Source organism: Musa acuminata, chromosome BXJ2-1, assembly GCF_036884655.1.
Source record: "Musa acuminata AAA Group cultivar baxijiao chromosome BXJ2-1, Cavendish_Baxijiao_AAA, whole genome shotgun sequence".
In the NCBI taxonomy this organism is placed as follows: Eukaryota; Viridiplantae; Streptophyta; class Magnoliopsida; order Zingiberales; family Musaceae; genus Musa; species Musa acuminata.
Window position 1 is genome coordinate 27348384 of NC_088338.1, and position 17701 is coordinate 27366084.

At 49.9% G+C, this 17701-nt stretch overlaps 9 non-coding genes and 13 pseudogenes across 9 annotated transcripts; all 22 read left to right on the forward strand.

Annotated features, from left to right (window-relative positions):
- Positions 1-323: 323 nt before the first annotated feature.
- Positions 324-442, forward strand: LOC135601406 (5S ribosomal RNA). Its single transcript, XR_010483700.1, has one exon. It is a non-coding gene; the product is annotated as a 5S ribosomal RNA (ribosomal RNA).
- A 349-nt stretch (positions 443-791) lies between these two features.
- LOC135601647 (5S ribosomal RNA) lies at positions 792-910 on the forward strand (annotated as a pseudogene).
- A 350-nt stretch (positions 911-1260) lies between these two features.
- On the forward strand, positions 1261-1378 carry LOC135603951 (5S ribosomal RNA; annotated as a pseudogene).
- A 350-nt stretch (positions 1379-1728) lies between these two features.
- LOC135600914 (5S ribosomal RNA) lies at positions 1729-1847 on the forward strand. Its single transcript, XR_010483224.1, has one exon. It is a non-coding gene; the product is annotated as a 5S ribosomal RNA (ribosomal RNA).
- Positions 1848-2197: 350 nt separating this feature from the next.
- Positions 2198-2316, forward strand: LOC135601407 (5S ribosomal RNA). Its single transcript, XR_010483701.1, has one exon. It is a non-coding gene; the product is annotated as a 5S ribosomal RNA (ribosomal RNA).
- Positions 2317-2665: 349 nt separating this feature from the next.
- Positions 2666-2784, forward strand: LOC135601648 (5S ribosomal RNA; annotated as a pseudogene).
- A 350-nt stretch (positions 2785-3134) lies between these two features.
- On the forward strand, positions 3135-3253 carry LOC135601813 (5S ribosomal RNA; annotated as a pseudogene).
- A 350-nt stretch (positions 3254-3603) lies between these two features.
- Positions 3604-3722, forward strand: LOC135600181 (5S ribosomal RNA). Its single transcript, XR_010482508.1, has one exon. It is a non-coding gene; the product is annotated as a 5S ribosomal RNA (ribosomal RNA).
- Positions 3723-9894: 6172 nt separating this feature from the next.
- On the forward strand, positions 9895-10013 carry LOC135603136 (5S ribosomal RNA; annotated as a pseudogene).
- A 349-nt stretch (positions 10014-10362) lies between these two features.
- Positions 10363-10481, forward strand: LOC135604442 (5S ribosomal RNA; annotated as a pseudogene).
- A 350-nt stretch (positions 10482-10831) lies between these two features.
- LOC135600964 (5S ribosomal RNA) lies at positions 10832-10950 on the forward strand. Its single transcript, XR_010483272.1, has one exon. It is a non-coding gene; the product is annotated as a 5S ribosomal RNA (ribosomal RNA).
- A 350-nt stretch (positions 10951-11300) lies between these two features.
- LOC135601248 (5S ribosomal RNA) lies at positions 11301-11419 on the forward strand. The gene has a single exon (XR_010483547.1). It is a non-coding gene; the product is annotated as a 5S ribosomal RNA (ribosomal RNA).
- Positions 11420-11769: 350 nt separating this feature from the next.
- Positions 11770-11888, forward strand: LOC135600401 (5S ribosomal RNA). Its single transcript, XR_010482723.1, has one exon. It is a non-coding gene; the product is annotated as a 5S ribosomal RNA (ribosomal RNA).
- Positions 11889-12238: 350 nt separating this feature from the next.
- Positions 12239-12357, forward strand: LOC135602957 (5S ribosomal RNA; annotated as a pseudogene).
- A 1870-nt stretch (positions 12358-14227) lies between these two features.
- LOC135604317 (5S ribosomal RNA) lies at positions 14228-14343 on the forward strand (annotated as a pseudogene).
- Positions 14344-14693: 350 nt separating this feature from the next.
- LOC135603145 (5S ribosomal RNA) lies at positions 14694-14812 on the forward strand (annotated as a pseudogene).
- A 349-nt stretch (positions 14813-15161) lies between these two features.
- Positions 15162-15279, forward strand: LOC135603469 (5S ribosomal RNA; annotated as a pseudogene).
- A 350-nt stretch (positions 15280-15629) lies between these two features.
- On the forward strand, positions 15630-15748 carry LOC135600827 (5S ribosomal RNA). The gene has a single exon (XR_010483140.1). It is a non-coding gene; the product is annotated as a 5S ribosomal RNA (ribosomal RNA).
- A 350-nt stretch (positions 15749-16098) lies between these two features.
- Positions 16099-16217, forward strand: LOC135603042 (5S ribosomal RNA; annotated as a pseudogene).
- A 349-nt stretch (positions 16218-16566) lies between these two features.
- On the forward strand, positions 16567-16684 carry LOC135603391 (5S ribosomal RNA; annotated as a pseudogene).
- Positions 16685-17034: 350 nt separating this feature from the next.
- Positions 17035-17153, forward strand: LOC135600829 (5S ribosomal RNA). Its single transcript, XR_010483142.1, has one exon. It is a non-coding gene; the product is annotated as a 5S ribosomal RNA (ribosomal RNA).
- Positions 17154-17503: 350 nt separating this feature from the next.
- Positions 17504-17622, forward strand: LOC135603044 (5S ribosomal RNA; annotated as a pseudogene).
- The last annotated feature ends 79 nt before the right edge of the window (positions 17623-17701 follow it).

A 17701-nucleotide genomic window follows, 5' to 3' on the forward strand; every position in this document is an offset into this window, starting at 1 on the left:
TCCCGTAGAGCTCCAAGACGATTGTTTTGGGGCTGGAAATTTGCTGTGACCGCTACGCTGTCAGTATCGAGGGGCTCGGAGAGAGCTTTCCGAATTGGGGTCGCAATAGCGATTCCGAGATCGTTCTAGAAAGTGCCGATGGTTTCGGCACGTGCTTACCGAGATCGATACGCAGTCGTCGGGCTAGGGCTCGGAGAGAGCTTGCAATAGGGAGTTCGTGAACGTTCGAGAAAGCGCCGACGGTTTCGTGACGGGCAAGAGGCTCCGGACGTTGATACGCCGACCGCGACGTGCACATAGGCGAGGGACGAAGCACGCGAAACGGGTGCGATAATGCCAGCACTAAATCACCGGATCCCATCAAAACTCCGAAGTTAAGCGTGCTTGGGCCAGAGTAGTACTACGATGGGTGACCCCCTGGGAAGTCCTCGTGTTGACTCCTTTTTGCATCCCTGGATACGAAACATCTCCCGTAGAGCTCCGAGACGACTGTTTTGGGGTTGGAAATTTGCTGTGACCGCTACGCTGTCAGTATCGAGGGGCTCGGAGAGAGCTTTCCGAATTGGGGTCGCAATAGCGATTCCGAGATCGTTCTAGAAAGTGCCGATGGTTTCGGCACGTGCTTGCCGAGATCGATACGCAGTCGTCGGGCTAGGGCTCGGAGAGAGCTTGCAATAGGGATTTCGTGAACGTTCGAGAAAGCGCCGACGGTTTCGTGACGGGCAAGAGGCTCCGGACGTTGATACGCCGACCGCGACGTGCACATAGGCGAGGGACGAAGCACGCGAAACGGGTGCGATAATGCCAGCTCTAAATCACCGGATCCCATCAAAACTCCGAAGTTAAGCGTGCTTGGGCCAGAATAGGACTACGATGGGTGACCCCCTGGGAAGTCCTCGTGTTGCACTCCTATTTGCATCCCGGGATACGAAACATCTCCCGTAGAGCTCCGAGACGATTGTTTTGGGGTTGGAAATTTGCTGTGACCGCTACGCAGTCAGTGTCGAGGGGCTCGGAGAGAGCTTTCCGGATTGGGGTCGCAATAGCGATTCCGAGATCGTTCTAGAAAGTGCCGATGGTTTCGGCACGTGCTTGCCGTGATCGATACGCAGTCGTCGGGCTAGGGCTCGGAGAGAGCTTGCAATAGGGATTTCGTGAACGTTCGAGAAAGCGCCGACGGTTTCGTGACGGTCAAGAGGCTCCGGACGTTGATACGCCGACCATGACGTGCACATAGACGAGGGACGAAGCACGCGAAACGGGTGCGATAATGCAGCACTAAATCATCGGATCCCATCAAAACTCCGAAGTTAAGCGTGCTTGGGCCAGAGTAGTACTACGATGGGTGGCCCCCTGGTAAGTCCTCGTGTTGCACTCCTTTTTGCATCCCGGGATACGAAACATCTCCCGTAGAGCTCCAAGACGATTGTTTTGGGGCTGGAAATTTGCTGTGACCGCTACGCTGTCAGTATCGAGGGGCTCGGAGAGAGCTTTCCGAATTGGGGTCGCAATAGCGATTCCGAGATCGTTCTAGAAAGTGCCGATGGTTTCGGCATGTGCTTGCCGAGATCGATACGCAGTCGTCGGGCTAGGGCTCGGAGAGAGCTTGCAATAGGGATTTCGTGAACGTTCGAGAAAGCGCCGACGGTTTCGTGACGGGCAAGAGGATCCGGACGTTGATACGCCGACCACGACGTGCACATAGACGAGGGACGAAGCACGCAGAACGGGTGCGATAATGCCAGCACTAAATCACCGGATCCCATCAAAACTCCGAAGTTAAGCGTGCTTGCGCCAGAGTAGTACTACGATGGGTGGCCCCCTGGGAAGTCCTCGTGTTGCACTCCTTTTTGCATCCCGGGATACGAAACATCTCCCGTAGAGCTCCAAGACGATTGTTTTGGGGCTGGAAATTTGCTGTGACCGCTACGCTGTCAGTATCGAGGGGCTCGGAGAGAGCTTTCCGAATTGGGGTCGCAATAGCGATTCCGAGATCGTTCTAGAAAGTGCCGATGGTTTCGGCACGTGCTTACCGAGATCGATACGCAGTCGTCGGGCTAGGGCTCGGAGAGAGCTTGCAATAGGGAGTTCGTGAACGTTCGAGAAAGCGCCGACGGTTTCGTGACGGGCAAGAGGCTCCGGACGTTGATACGCCGACCGCGACGTGCACATAGGCGAGGGACGAAGCACGCGAAACGGGTGCGATAATGCCAGCACTAAATCACCGGATCCCATCAAAACTCCGAAGTTAAGCGTGCTTGGGCCAGAGTAGTACTACGATGGGTGACCCCCTGGGAAGTCCTCGTGTTGACTCCTTTTTGCATCCCTGGATACGAAACATCTCCCGTAGAGCTCCGAGACGACTGTTTTGGGGTTGGAAATTTGCTGTGACCGCTACGCTGTCAGTATCGAGGGGCTCGGAGAGAGCTTTCCGAATTGGGGTCGCAATAGCGATTCCGAGATCGTTCTAGAAAGTGCCGATGGTTTCGGCACGTGCTTGCCGAGATCGATACGCAGTCGTCGGGCTAGGGCTCGGAGAGAGCTTGCAATAGGGATTTCGTGAACGTTCGAGAAAGCGCCGACGGTTTCGTGACGGGCAAGAGGCTCCGGACGTTGATACGCCGACCGCGACGTGCACATAGGCGAGGGACGAAGCACGCGAAACGGGTGCGATAATGCCAGCTCTAAATCACCGGATCCCATCAAAACTCCGAAGTTAAGCGTGCTTGGGCCAGAATAGGACTACGATGGGTGACCCCCTGGGAAGTCCTCGTGTTGCACTCCTTTTTGCATCCCGGGATACGAAACATCTCCCGTAGAGCTCCGAGACGATTGTTTTGGGGTTGGAAATTTGCTGTGACCGCTACGCAGTCAGTGTCGAGGGGCTCGGAGAGAGCTTTCCGGATTGGGGTCGCAATAGCGATTCCGAGATCGTTCTAGAAAGTGCCGATGGTTTCGGCACGTGCTTGCCGTGATCGATACGCAGTCGTCGGGCTAGGGCTCGGAGAGAGCTTGCAATAGGGATTTCGTGAACGTTCGAGAAAGCGCCGACGGTTTCGTGACGTGCAAGAGGCTCCGGACGTTGATACGCCGACCACGACGTGCACATAGGCGAGGGACGAAGCACGCGAAACGGGTGCGATAATGCCAGCACTAAATCACCGGATCCCATCAAAACTCCGAAGTTAAGCGTGCTTGGGCCAGAGTAGTACTACGATGGATGGACCCTTGGGAAGTCCTCGTGTTGCACTCCTTTTTGCATCCCGGGATACGAAACATCTCCCATAGAGCTCCGAGACGATTGTTTTGGGGCTGGAAATTTGCTATGACCGCTACGCTGTCAGTATCGAGGGGCTCGGAGAGAGCTTTCCGGATTGGGGTCGCAATAGCTATTCCGAGATCGTTCTAGAAAGTGCCGATGGTTTCGGCACGTGCTTGCCGTGATCGATACGCAGTCGTCGGGCTAGGGCTCGGAGAGAGCTTGCAATAGGGATTTCATGAACGTTCAAGAAAGCGCCGACGGTTTCATGACGGGCAAGAGGCTCCGGACGTTGATACGCCGACCGCGACGTGCACATAGGCGAGGGACGAAGCACGCGAAACGGGTGCGATAATGCCAGCATTAAATCACCGGATCCTATCAAAACTCCGAAGTTAAGCGTGCTTGGGCCAGAGTAGTACTACGATGGGTGACCCCCTGGGAAGTCCTCGTGTTGCACTCCTTTTTGCATCCCGGGATACGAAACATCTCCCGTAGAGCTCCGAGACGATTGTTTTGGGGTTGGAAATTTGCTGTGACCGCTACGCAGTCAGTATCGAGGGGCTCGGAGAGAGCTTTCCGGATTGGGGTCGCAATAGCGATTCCGAGATCGTTTTAGAAAGTGCCGATGGTTTCGGCACGTGCTTGCCGTGATCGATACGCAGTCGTCGGGCTAGGGCTCGGAGAGAGCTTGCAATTGGGATTTCGTGAACGTTCGAGAAAGCGCCGACGGTTTCGTGACGGGCAAGAGGCTCCGGACGTTGATGCGCCGACCGCGACGTGCACATAGGCGAGGGACGAAGCACGCGAAACGGGTGTGATAATGCCAGCACTAAATCATCAGATCCCATCAAAACACCGAAGTTAAGCGTGCTTGGGCCAGAGTAGTATTACGATGGGTGTCTGTTAGGACTCTAGCTTGGAGAGTCCTAATTGAGAGGGATATTCATGTAAAACTGTTAGGACTCTAGCTAAGAGAGTCCTAATTGAGACGGACATTCTATTAGGACTCTAGCTAGGAGAGTCCTAATTGAGAGGGGCATTCATGTAGGAGGTTTTTTCTTAGAGAAGAATTAGGAGTTGTAAGGGAATAGGAGTCTTGAGTAGGAGTCCTATTAGGAGTTGGTTAGAAGTAAGAGTCTTAAGTAGGAGTCCTATTAGGAGTTAGAGTTTAGAAGCCCTATAAATAGTCATGTATTCCTTCTCTTTTCATAAGCAATAGATGAATCTTTTCTGCAGCCTTTGAGCAGCAACTTGGAGGGAGGAACCCCTATAGAGTTCCAAGGAGGCCGATCCCCTAAAGAGATCAACCCCAAGTTTAGAATCTGCAAGGGTTCTAACACCTGGTATCAGAGCAGCGTTCTTGGCATCTCGCTGCCCTTTCACAGCCATCCATCAACCCTCCACAACCATCCAAAGCAATTCCCACAATTGCTTAAAAGATCGTCACCGAATTCCGCCATCATCTCCACCACCACAGATCATCCTTTGATCTCCCCGTGAATTGCAATAGGTTCTGGTTTCCTACCTTACTGCTGCTGCAATTTAGTTATCCTTATTCGAAAATCTAAAAAAAAAAAATCGTTCCTATATTGCTGCATAAACTTTTCGTCACAAAGTTTTCATCTCTACGACGAAAGATACATTGCAGAATTCCAGCCGCATAGCACCATCTGTTTGATCTTGCTACTGTGCTTTTTCTATCCAAATTTCTACGAAAGTTTTATGACATCTTTGACACTTCTTAACAGTGGATTTCCCTTTGGTTTCATCAAAAAATTCTCAATATAAACTACTGATCTTTTATGTCCAATCTGCTGCACTTGAATTGCAGAATTCAAGCCGCATAGCACCATCCGTTTGATCTTGCTACTGTGCTTTTTCTATCCAAATTTCTACGAAATTTTTATGACATCTTTGACACTTCCTAACAGTAGATTTCCCTTTGGTTTCATCGAAAAATTCTCAATATAAACTACTGATCTTTTATGTCCAATCTGCTGCACTTGAAAATCTATGCTGCAGAAAATTTCAGCTGCATATCGTTGCCTTAACCCATCTATTTGCAATCTTTTTTGAATGAAATTTCTTATAGACTTCATATATCATCTTGGCTTCCATCTAAGATTGATCTATTAAGAAATTCATCTCTAAAAACGATTTTATGTTGCTGCAAATTTTCATCGTAACCCGCTGAAATTTTTCGACGATAATTCTGCAATTGCAACTTGCACCAATTTCTTTGCTGTTATACTGCTGAAATTTTCTTGATTAAATTAGATATCCTTGCTGTCATATAAACTGTGATTTTGCTATCAATTCCCTCCTCAATTCTCTTAAGTTTTTGGTGGAAATTACGTCGAGAAATCGTTGTTTCTTCGACGACAATTCTACCCTTACAAGACAGCACATATTTGCTGCAACTTCCACGGATTTCTGTCAAACCTTTGCTACCATCTACCACAGATCCAAAACTTTCATCCACAGCCCTAAAACTCTACCAAACCACACCCTCAAACTGCACCCAAAACAGCCACAAAACAAGCCTAAACCGTAGCCTACATCCACCAATCCACCAACACTTTCGACCATCACTTCTCTCAACCTATACATGCCTTTAACCCAATAGCAAAAGAGAGATCTTAACATCATTGATTTGGGGCCATATACTATGGCATCTAAGGAGGCAATCAATGCTAAATTCGAAGCCTTGGAGGCGCGAATGGAGGATAAGATTCGGACGCTCTTTACCGAACTCAGATTGGGCCGACCACTAAGCCCGAAGAAATCATATCAAGGAGAGAGCTTTGCCCAATCACACCAAGCCCGAAGAGATGACTTCCAAGAGAGGGAAAGCTCTATGACCAACATCAACTATCCATGCATGAGAGTGGACTTCCCTAGATGGGAATAAGGAGACCCGATTGGTTGGATTTCGCACGCGGAGCGATATTTTCGGTACCACAAAATCGCGGATGTATCTATGGTAAAAATTGCAGCTATACATCTTGAAGGGGATGCTATTCAGTGGTTTGACTGATTTGAACATACTTATGGAGTCCTTTCATGGCGACAATTCAAAGAAGAACTGCTGATTCGCTTCAGACCAACCGATTACGAGAATATTGACGAACAACTAGCAAAGATCCGACAAACCTCCACCATTCAGGAGTACCAAACCAGGTTTGAAAGGTTATCTAATCAAAATCATGATTGGTCTCAAAAACAGCTATTGAGGACCTTCATTGAGGGCTTAAAGCCGGAGATCCGAGGAGAAGTTAAAGCGCGACAACCGTACACGCTTATGGCAGCCATCTCTTTCGCACGACATCAAGAGGAGCAATTGAACCATGAAGCTCGGAGGACTAGGGTCACTCCTCAACCAGTAATATTGAAGCCCTCAGCCCCCCCTACTGTCGACCAAGTCCCTGCACCAAAGAGGTTAACAGGAGAAGAGCTTCGGGAGCGATATGCGAAGGGGTTATGTTGGCATTGTGACGAGCCGTGGAGCCGTGAGCATCGCTGTAGTAAAGGAGGACTTCTTATGATTGAACCGATAGAAGAAGAGGTCATTGAACATCCAAAAGAGAGCTTTGAACATGAAGAAGAAGATGCAGAAGAAGAGCCACAACCGACCGAAGTTACGGTACATTCACTAGCTAGCTACTCAAACCCGCAAACGATGAAAATTGGAGGCCTTCTCAAACAACAACCAATCACTGTTCTCATCGACACGGGCAGTACTACTAACTTCCTAAATAGTAAGCTTGTTGTTCGGATATCATTACCTATCGAGAATCGCTGTAGGTTTGATGTTAAGGTCACCAACAGACGGATTTTGAATTGTGATCATAGGCGCTTGCAGGAGAAACTATTGCTACAGGACCAAGAGATAATTGCAGATTTCTTCCTTCTCCCTCTTAACAATCATGAGGCCATGCTCAGAATTAAATGGTTGACGACATTAGGTGATATTTCCTGGAATTTTATGAAACTAATTATGAAATTTTACAGTAAGGAGAAACAGGTGACATTGCACGGGAAACGTGGGGGCGACATAACAACGATTTGCACACAACAAATGGAGAATGTTTTGCATAAAGCATGCAGCGGCATTTTGGTACAACTTGAGCAGCAAACTAAGGGAGAGCCAATAGAATTTGAAGATCCAAATCTACTTCCTTTGCTTGCTGAATTTTCAAATATATTTGACGAACCGCGCAACCTACCTCTTACCTGTCGGCATGATCATTGTATAATGATTCTTCCAGGCAAATCTTCAGCAAATGCTCAGCCATATCAGTATCCACATCTCCAGAAGGATGAAATAGAAAGGATTATAAAAGAGATGCTGGAAACAGGAGTTATTCGGCCAAGTTGCAACCTCTACTCTTCGTCGGTGCTACTTGTACGCAAGAAGGACGGAACAAGGCGAATATGTGTTGATTACCGAGCTCTCAATGGCATAATCATCAATGACAAATACTTTATTCCAATAGTAGATGAATTGCTAGATGAAAGGGAGCACAAATCTTTACAAAGCTGGACCTTTGATCCGGGTATCATCAAATACGAGCATGCGAAGACGACATACGGAAAACCACCTTTTGAACACACAACAACCACGAATTTTTGCTTTCTGCAACAAAAGGTGGAATATCTTGGGCATATCATATCAGAGGAAGGTGTGGCAGTGGACCCCTTCAAAATTGGAGCAATGCAAAACTGGCCGACCTCGAGAAACATAAAATTGCTACATGGCTTTCTGGGTTTAATAGGCTACTACCGCAAGTTCGTGAAAAACTATGGAAAGATCAGTGCACCACTTACTTCCTTACTAGAAAAAGATGTCTTCCAATGGTTGGACAGAGCCTCCGCTGCCTTCGACAAACTTAAGGCAGCCATGACGACGACGCCGGTGCTAACACTACCAGATTTCAACTGACCCTTCATTATTGCGGCCGACACATCTGGAGTCAGAATTGGAGTCATTCTCATGCAAGATGGTCGACCACTCGCATACACTAGCAAGGCATTACCTCCCTCCTATCAAAATAAGTCAACATATGATAAGGAGATGCTCGCCATTGTGCGCGCAGCAACGAGGTGGAGATTGTACTTGATCAGGCGATTCTTTCAAATCAAGACCGACCATAAAAGCCTAAAATATCTCTTGGAGCCGAAGATATCTTCCCCCAAGCAGCAAAAATGGGTAACAAAACTTCTTGGATTTGATTATGAAATAACTTACAAAATGTGGAAAGAGAATGTTGTTGCAGATGCGCTTTCGCAGCTATCTGAGCAAGCTGAATTTTCGGTCGTTTTACTTCCAACCAGTGACTTCCTTGAGGATATTAAGATGGAATGACAGGAAGATTCGGAGACTAGTAAAAAAAATAAAAAATTTGGAGGAAGCACCAAGCTCCGTGGCTCATTACAATCGGGACTCAAAAGAATTATGCTATAAGGGACGCATTATGCTTGTGACAAATTCTACTTGCATCTTCAAGAGCAGATTTTGGACAAAGTTATTCCATATGCAGGGTACTAAATTGAAAAGGAGTACGACATATCACCCACAAACCAACAGCCAGATAAAAGTTTTAAATAGGTGCTTGGAGACAGCCCAAAGCCATCCACCAAATATTACTACCCAAAGAGAACTCCAGACCCAGCCAAGTGCCATTATTGATCGACGGATCGTGACTCGACGACGACGACCCACTAATGAAGTGCTAATACAGTGGGCGAACCTACCAATAGAAGATGCCACTTGGGAGAACTATGACGACATGAAGATCAAGTTTCCATAATTCATGAATCATCAGCCTCGAGGACAAGGCTGATTTGAAGAGGGCCTGTTAGGACTCTAGCTTGGAGAGTCCTAATTGAGAGGGATATTTATGTAAAACTGTTAGGACTCTAGCTAAGAGAGTCCTAATTGAGAGGGACATTCTATTAGGACTCTAGCTAGGAGAGTCCTAATTGAGAGGGGCATTCATGTAGGAGGTTTTTTCTTAGAGAAGAATTACGAGTTGTAAGGGAATAGGAGTCTTGAGTAGGAGTCCTATTAGGAGTTGGTTAGAAGCCCTATAAATAGTCATGTATTCCTTCTCTTTTCATAAGCAATAGATGAATCTTTTCTGCAGCCTTTGAGCAGCAACTTGGAGGGAGGAACCCCTAGAGAGTTCCAAGGAGGCCGATCCCCTAAAGAGATCAACCCCAAGTTTAGAATCTGCAAGGGTTCTAACAGTGACCCCGTGGGAAGTCCTCGTGTTGCACTCCTTTTTGCATCTCGGGATACGAAACATCTCCCGTAGAGCTCCGAGACGATTGTTTTGGGGCTGGAAATTTGCTGTGACCGCTACGCTGTCAGTATCGAGGGGCACGGAGAGAGCTTTCCGGATTGGGGTCGCAATAGCGATTCCGAGATCGTTCTAGAAAGTGACGATGGATTCGGCACGTGCTTGCCGTGATCGATACGCAGTCGTCGGGCTAGGGCTCGGAGAGAGCTTGCAATAGGGATTTCATGAACGTTCGAGAAAGCGCCGACGGTTTCGTGACGGGCAAGAGGCTCCGGACGTTGATGCGCCGACCGCGACGTCCACATAGGCGAGGGACGAAGCTCGCGAAACGGGTGCGATAATGGCAGCACTAAATCACCGGATCCCATCAAAACACCGAAGTTAAGCGTGCTTGGGCCAGAGTAGTACTACAATGGGTGACCCCCAGGGAAGTCCTCGTGTTGCACGCCTTTTTGCATCCCGGGATACGAAACATCTCCCGTAGAGCTCCGAGACATTTGTTTTGGGCTGGAAATTTGCTTTGACCGCTACGCAGTCAGTTTCGAGGGGCTCAGAGAGAGCTTTCCGGATTGGGGTCGCAATAGCGATTCCGAGATCGTTCTAGAAAGTGCCGATGGTTTCGGCACGTGCTTGCCGTGATCGATACGCAGTCGTCGGGCTAGGGCTCGGAGAGAGCTTGCAATAGGGATATCGTGAACGTTCGAGAAAGCGCCGACGGTTTCGTGACGGGCAAGAGGCTCCGGACGTTGATGCGCCGACCGCGACGTGCACATAGGCGAGGGACGAAGCACGCGAAACGGGTGCGATAATGCCAGCACTAAATCACCAGAACCTGTAAAAACACCGAAGTTAAGCATGCTTGGGCCAGAGTAGTACTACGATGGGTTACCCCCTGGGAAGTCCTCGTGTTGCACTCCTTTTTGCATCCCTGGATACGAAACATCTCCCGTAGAGCTCCGAGACGATTGTTTTGGGGCTGGAAGTTTGCTGTGACTGCTATGCAGTCAGTATCGAGGGGCTCGGAGAGAGCTTTCCGGATTGGGGTCGCAATAGCGATTCCGAGATCGTTATAGAAAGTGTCGATGGTTTCGGCACGCGCTTGCCGTGACCGATACGCAGTCGTCGGGCTAGGGCTCGGAGAGAGCTTGCAATAGGGATTTCGTGAACGTTCGAGAAAGCGCCGACGGTTTCGTGACGGGCAAGAGGCTCCGGACGTTGAAACGCCGATCGCGGCGTGCACATAGGCGAGGGATGAAGCACGCGAAACGGGTGCGATAATGCCAACACTAAATCACAGGATCCCATCAAAACTCCGAAGTTAAGCGTGCTTGGGCCAGAGTAGTACTACGATGGGTGACCCCCTGGGAAGTCCTCGTGTTGCACTCCTTTTTGCATCCCGGGATACGAAACATCTCCCGTAGAGCTCCGAGACGATTGTTTTGGGGTTGGAAATTTGCTGTGACCGCTACGCAGTCAGCATCGAGGGGCTCGGAGAGAGCTTTCCGGATTGGGGTCGCAATAGCGATTCCGAGATCGTTCTAGAAAGTGCCGATGGTTTCGGCACGTGCTTGCCGTGATCGATACGCAGTCGTCGGGCTAGGGCTCGGAGAGAGCTTGAAATAGGGATTTCGTGAACGTTCGAGAAAGCGACGACGGTTTCGTGACGGGCAAGAGGCTCCGGACGTTGATGCGCCGACCGCGACGAGCACATAGGCGAGGGACGAAGCACGCGAAACGGGTGTGATAATGCCAGCACTAAATCACCAGATCCCATCAAAACACCGAAGTTAAGCGTGCTTGGGCCAGAGTAGTACTACGATGGGTGACCCCCTGGGAAGTCCTCGTGTTGCACTCCTTATTGCATCCCGGGATACGAAAAATCTCCCGTAGAGCTCCGAGACGATTGTTTTGGGGTTAGAAATTTGCTGTGACTGCAATGCAGTCAGTATCGAGGGGCTCGGAGAGAGCTTTCCGGATTGGGGTCGCAATAGCGATTCCGAGATCGTTCTAAAAAGTGCCGATGGTTTCGGCACGCGCTTGCCGTGACCGATACGCAGTCGTCGGGCTAGGGCTCGGAGAGAGCTTGCAATAGGGATTTCATGAACGTTCGAGAAAGCGTCGACGGTTTCGTGACGGGCAAGAGGCTCCGGACGTTGATACGCCGACTGCGACGTGCACATAGGTGAGGGACGAAGCACGCGAAACGGGTGCGAAAATGCCAGCACTAAATCACCGGATCCCATCAAAACTCCGAAGTTAAGCGTGCTTGGGTCAGAGTAGTACTACGATGGGTGACCCCCTGGGAAGTCCTCGTGTTGCACTCCTTTTTGCATCCCGGGATATGAAACATCTCCCGTAGAGCTCCGAGACGATTGTTTTGGGGTTGGAAATTTGCTGTGACCGCTACGCTGTCAGTATCGAGGGGCTCGGAGAGATCTTTCCGGATTGGGGTCGCAATAGCGATTCCGAGATCGTTCTAGAAAGTGCCGATGGTTTCGGCACGTGCTTGCCGTGATCGATACGCAGTCGTCGGGCTAGGGCTCGGAGAGAGCTTGCAATAGGGATTTCGTGAACGTTCGAGAAAGCGACGACGGTTTCGTGACGGGCATGAAGCTCCGGACGTTGATGCGCCAACTGCGACGAGCACATAGGCGAGGGACGAAGCACGCAAAACGGGTGTGATAATGCCAGCACTAAATCACCAGATCCCATCAAAACACCGAAGTTAAGCGTGCTTGGGCCAGAGTAGTACTACGATTGGTGACCCCCTGGGAAGTCCTCGTGTTGCACTCCTTTTTGCATCCCGGGATACGAAAAATCTCCCGTAGAGCTCCGAGACGATTGTTTTGGGGCTGGAAATTTGCTGTGACCGCTACGCAGTCAGTATCGAGGGGCTCGGAGAGAGCTTTCCGGATTGGGGTCGCAATAGCGATTCCGAGATTGTTCTAGAAAGTGCCGATGGTTTCGGCACGTGCTTGCCGTGATCGATATGCAGTCGTCGGGCTAGGGCTCGGAGAGAGCTTGCAATAGGGATTTCGTGAACGTTCGAGAAAGCGCCGACGGTTTCGTGACGGGCAAGAGGCTCCGGACATTGATGCGCCGACCGCGACGTGCACATAGGCGAGGGACGAAGCACGCGAAACGGGTGTGATAATGCCAGCACTAAATCACCAGATCCCAGAAATGGTAAAGGGTATGCGCTGATTTGCCCGCTTTGTGGTGTCCCGCTATGTGGGATATTCTGGTATGCGCTTATTTGCCCGCTTTGTGGGGTCCCGCTATGTGGGATATTGCTTAGAGCCTGCGTTGCTCTGCCGGCCCCCTTTGACTTCACCTAGACGTGGGTGGATGGTGCTCCCAGACGTCGGAGACTTTTGTCAGGTGGTCATTCAGAAATGGATGAATCACATTCTGACTGAGATCCCACTACACCTTCTGTATGTTTGATATGATCTCCAGAGCTTTGGTTATGTGTTTCTGTACATGCTTTGGATAAGATTGATATGTTTGCAACGTCAAAGACGATGTTTGAGCTTCTGTACAATATTTGTTTTTGTATGCTCTGAAATGCTTCATTCACTGATAATATGCTTCGAAATGTTCCATATGTCGTTGATATGCTCCGGAACATTTCATCTGCCATTGATATGCTCCAATTACTCTGTGCTCCATTTGCTATGAACTGATATGTTCTGAAATGTCCTATCTGCCATTGATAAGCTCTGATATGTTTCCTTTGTTACTGATATGCTCCAATTACTCTGTGCTCCATTTGCTATGAACTGATATGTTCTGAAATGTCTTATCTGCCATTGATATGTTCCAATTACTCTATGTTCCATTCGGTATGGATCAAATATGTTTTGAATGACATGATACGTATGATTTGGTATCTATTGAGATGGTATCCTTGAGAATTCTTGTATTCTGCCTTGCATTATGATACCTTACTTGTTTGAAATCGTTCCTTTTGTTCTGAATATGCTTTGTCACTTGCTGAGCCATTTTTGGCTCACTCCGTTGTGATATAAATCTTTCAGGTCAGCTTGTCACTCTTCGAGATGTTTGATTTGGGCTGAGGCAGTGGATAGCTATTCAGAATGATGGGCAAGTCTTGTCGGTTGTTATGCTATTGTTGTATAAGTATGTTTTGTATGTAATGAAATGTTGTCGATGAACCGAAATTGATATACTGTGTCAAAGTGTTAGGAGATCTCTCTTATTTGGAATTTCTGAATGTTAAGTCTAATTTATGACGATATGATCTTGTGGTGAATAGTTGGAGTTCTGATTGTATAATTTATTTAGCTTGTGGAATTATAAATGTTGTTCATGTTTGTCAAGTTGGCTTGGGTTGCCATAAATGTGAATTATTGAGTGATGTGATATATGATTTTAAAATGCACAGGTTTTATGGATGTGAATATGAATAGAATGTTTTTCAGTGTCCTCAAATGTTAGTTTGGATCCTGGATTGGTCCGAGATGAAAATATTGTTTTAATATCATGGATAATATTTTGAGGGGCGTGACAGAGAGAGCTTGCAATATGGTTTTCGTGAACGTTCGAGAAAGCGTCGACGGTTTCGTGATGGGCAAGAGGCTCCGGACGTTGATGCGCCGACCGCGACGTGCACATAGGTGAGGGACGAAGCTCGCGAAACGGGTGCGATAATGGCAGCACTAAATCACCGGATCCCATCAAAACACCGAAGTTAAGCGTGCTTGGGCCAGAGTACTACGATGGGTGACCCCCTGGGAAGTCCTCATGTTGCACTCCTTTTTGCATCCCGGGATACGAAACATCTCCCATAGAGCTCCGAGACGATTGTTTTGGGGCTGGAAATTTGCTGTGACCGCTATGCTGTCAGTATCGAGGGGCTCGGAGAGAGCTTTCTGGATTGGGGTCGCAATAGCGATTCCGAGATTGTTCTAGAAAGTGACGATGGATTCGGCACGTGCTTGCCGTGATCGATACGCAGTCGTCGGGCTAGGGCTCGGAGAGAGCTTGCAATAGGGATTTCGTGAACGTTCGAGAAAGCGCCGACGGTTTCGTGACGGGCAATTGGCTCCGGACGTTGATGCGCCGACCGCGACGTGCACATAGGCGAGGGACGAAGCTCACGAAACGGGTGCGATAATGGCAGCACTAAATCACCGGATCCCATCAAAACACCGAAGTTAAGCATGCTTGGGCCAGAGTAGTACTACGATGGGTGACCCCCTAGGAAGTCCTCGTGTTGCACTCCTTTTTGCATCCCGGGATACGAAACATCTCCCGTAGAGCTCCGAGATGTTTGTTTTGGGCTGGAAATTTGCTTTGACCGCTACGCAGTCAGTATCGAGGGGCTCAGAGAGAGCTTTCCGGATTGGGGTCGCAATAGTGATTCCGAGATCGTTCTAGAAAGTGCCGATGGTTTCGGCACGTGCTTGCCGTGATCGATACGCAGTCGTCGGGCTAGGGCTCGGAGAGAGCTTGCAATAGGGATTTCGTGAACGTTCGAGAAAGCGACGACGGTTTCATGACGGGCAAGAGGCTCCGGACGTTGATGCGCCGACCGCGACGTACACATACGCGAGGGACGAAGCACGTGAAACGGGTGTGATAATGCCAGCACTAAATCACCAGATCCCATCAAAACACCGAAGTTAAGCGTGCTTGGGCCAAGTAGTACTACGATGGGTGACCCCCTGGGAAGTCCTCGTGTTGCACTCCTTTTTGCATCCCGGGATACGAAACATCTCACGTAGAGCTCCGAGACGATTGTTTTGGGGTTGGAAATTTGCTGTGACCGCTACACTGTCAGTATCGAGGGGCTCGGAGAGAGCTTTCCGGATTGGGGTCGCAATAGCGATTCCGAGATCGTTCTAGAAAGTGCCGATGGTTTCGGCACGCGCTTGCCGTGACCGATACGCAGTCGTCGGGCTAGGGCTCGGAGAGAGCTTGCAATAGGGATTTCGTGAACGTTCGAGAAAGCGCCGACGGTTTCGTGACGGGCAAGAGGCTCCGGACGTTGATACGCCGACCGCGACGTGCACATAGGCGAGGGACGAAGCACGCGAAACGGGTGCGATAATGCCAGCACTAAATCACCGGATCCCATCAAAATTCCGAATTTAAGCGTGCTTGGGCCAGAGTAGTACTACGATGGGTGACCCCCTGGGAAGTCCTCGTGTTGCACTCCTTTTTGCATCCCAGGATACGAAACATCTCCCGTAGAGCTCCGAGACGATTGTTTTGGGGCTGGAAATTTGCTGTGACTGCTACGCAGTCTGTATCGAGGGGCTCGGAGAGAGCTTTCCGGATTGGGGTCGCAATAGCGATTCCGAGATCGTTCTAGAAAGTGCCGATGGTTTCGGCACGCGCTTGCCGTGACCGATACGCAGTCGTCGGGCTAGGGCTCGGAGAGAGCTTGCAATAGGGATTTCGTGAACGTTCGAGAAAGCGCCGACGGTTTCGTGACGGGCAATTGGCTCCGGACGTTGATGCGCCGACCGCGACGTGCACATAGGCGAGGGACGAAGCTCACGAAACGGGTGCGATAATGGCAGCACTAAATCATCGGATCCCATCAAAACACCGAAGTTAAGCGTGCTTGGGCCAGAGTAGTACTACGATGGGTGACCCCCTAGGAAGTCCTCGTGTTGCACTCCTTTTTGCATCCCGGGATACGAAACATCTCCCGTAGAGCTCCGAGACGTTTGTTTTGGGCTGGAAATTTGCTTTGACCGCTACGCAGTCAGTATCGAGGGGCTCAGAGAGAGCTTTCCGGATTGGGGTCGCAATAGTGATTCCGAGATCGTTCTAGAAAGTGCCGATGGTTTCGGCACGTGCTTGCCGTGATCGATACGCAGTCGTCGGGCTAGGGCTCGGAGAGAGCTTGCAATAGGGATTTCGTGAACGTTCGAGAAAGCGACGACGGTTTCATGATGGGCAAGAGGCTCCGGACGTTGATGCGCCGACCGCGACGTACACATACGCGAGGGACGAAGCACGTGAAACGGGTGTGATAATGCCAGCACTAAATCACCAGATCCCATCAAAACACCGAAGTTAAGCGTGCTTGGGCCAAGTAGTACTACGATGGGTGACCACCTGGGAAGTCCTCGTGTTGCACTCCTTTTTGCATCCCGGGATACGAAACATCTCCCGTAGAGCTCCGAGACGATTGTTTTGGGGTTGGAAATTTGCTGTGACCGCTACACTGTCAGTATCGAGGGGCTCGGAGAGAGCTTTCCGGATTGGGGTCGCAATAGCGATTCCGAGATCGTTCTAGAAAGTGCCGATGGTTTCGGCACGCGCTTGCCGTGACCGATACGCAGTCGTCGGGCTAGGGCTCGGAGAGAGCTTGCAATAGGGATTTCGTGAACGTTCGAGAAAGCGCCGACGGTTTCGTGACGGGCAAGAGGCTCCGGACGTTGATACGCCGACCGCGACGTGCACATAGGCGAGGGACGAAGCACGCGAAACGGGTGCGATAATGCCAGCACTAAATCACCGGATCCCATCAAAATTCCGAATTTAAGCGTGCTTGGGCCAGAGTAGTACTACGATGGGTGACCCCCTGGGAAGTCCTCGTGTTGCACTCCTTTTTGCATCCCAGGATACGAAACATCTCCCGTAGAGCTCCGAGACGATTGATTTGGGGCTGGAAATTTGCAGTGACTGCTACGCAGTCAGTATCGAGTGGCTCGGAGAGAGCTTTCCGGATTGGGGTCGCAATAGCGATTCCGAGATCGTTCTAGAAAGTGCCGATGGTTTCGGCACGCGCTTGCCGTGACCGATACGCAGTCGTCGGGCTAGGGCTCGGAGAGAGCTTGCAATAGGGATTTCGTGAACGTTCGAGAAAGCGCCGACGGTTTCGTGACGGGCAATTGGCTCCGGACGTTGATGCGCCGACCGCGACGTGCACATAGGCGAGGGACGAAGCTCACGAAACGGGTGCGATAATGGCAGCACTAAATCATCGGATCCCATCAAAACACCGAAGTTAAGCGTGCTTGGGCCAGAGTAGTACTACGATGGGTGACCCCCTAGGAAGTCCTCGTGTTGCACTCCTTTTTGCATCCTGGGATACGAAACATCTCCCGTAGAGCTCCGAGACGTTTGTTTTGGCTGGAAATTTGCTTTGACCGCT